Here is a 274-nt window from a genome sequence, read left to right as displayed (position 1 = left end):
GATTTGAGTCTTTTAACATCTGGACATCATGAGAGTCTACCTTTAGGTCTTTTCTTCCGTTCTGTCCTCCAAATCGGCCTCTTCCGAGCCTATTGACCAGGGCCAGCCGGGCAGACGGCTGGGTTCACCCGCCTCTCCTGGAGCTTCGGGTCTCTTCAGTTGGGCCTGCGGAGAAGCCTAGGGGAAAGAGCAGACCACTTCGGTCCTGTCCGAAAGGGATCCCTTTCTGAGGGGAAAAAAAGGCCGCGACTCCTGTCATATTGGTTAGGCAGAA

The sequence above is a fragment of the Aotus nancymaae genome, unplaced genomic scaffold, assembly GCF_030222135.1.
Source record: "Aotus nancymaae isolate 86718 unplaced genomic scaffold, 86718_ANA_hifiasm-v0.15.2.pri h1tg000108l, whole genome shotgun sequence".
Lineage (NCBI taxonomy): Eukaryota > Metazoa > Chordata > Mammalia > Primates > Aotidae > Aotus > Aotus nancymaae.
Note: the sequence above shows the minus strand (reverse complement) of the source record.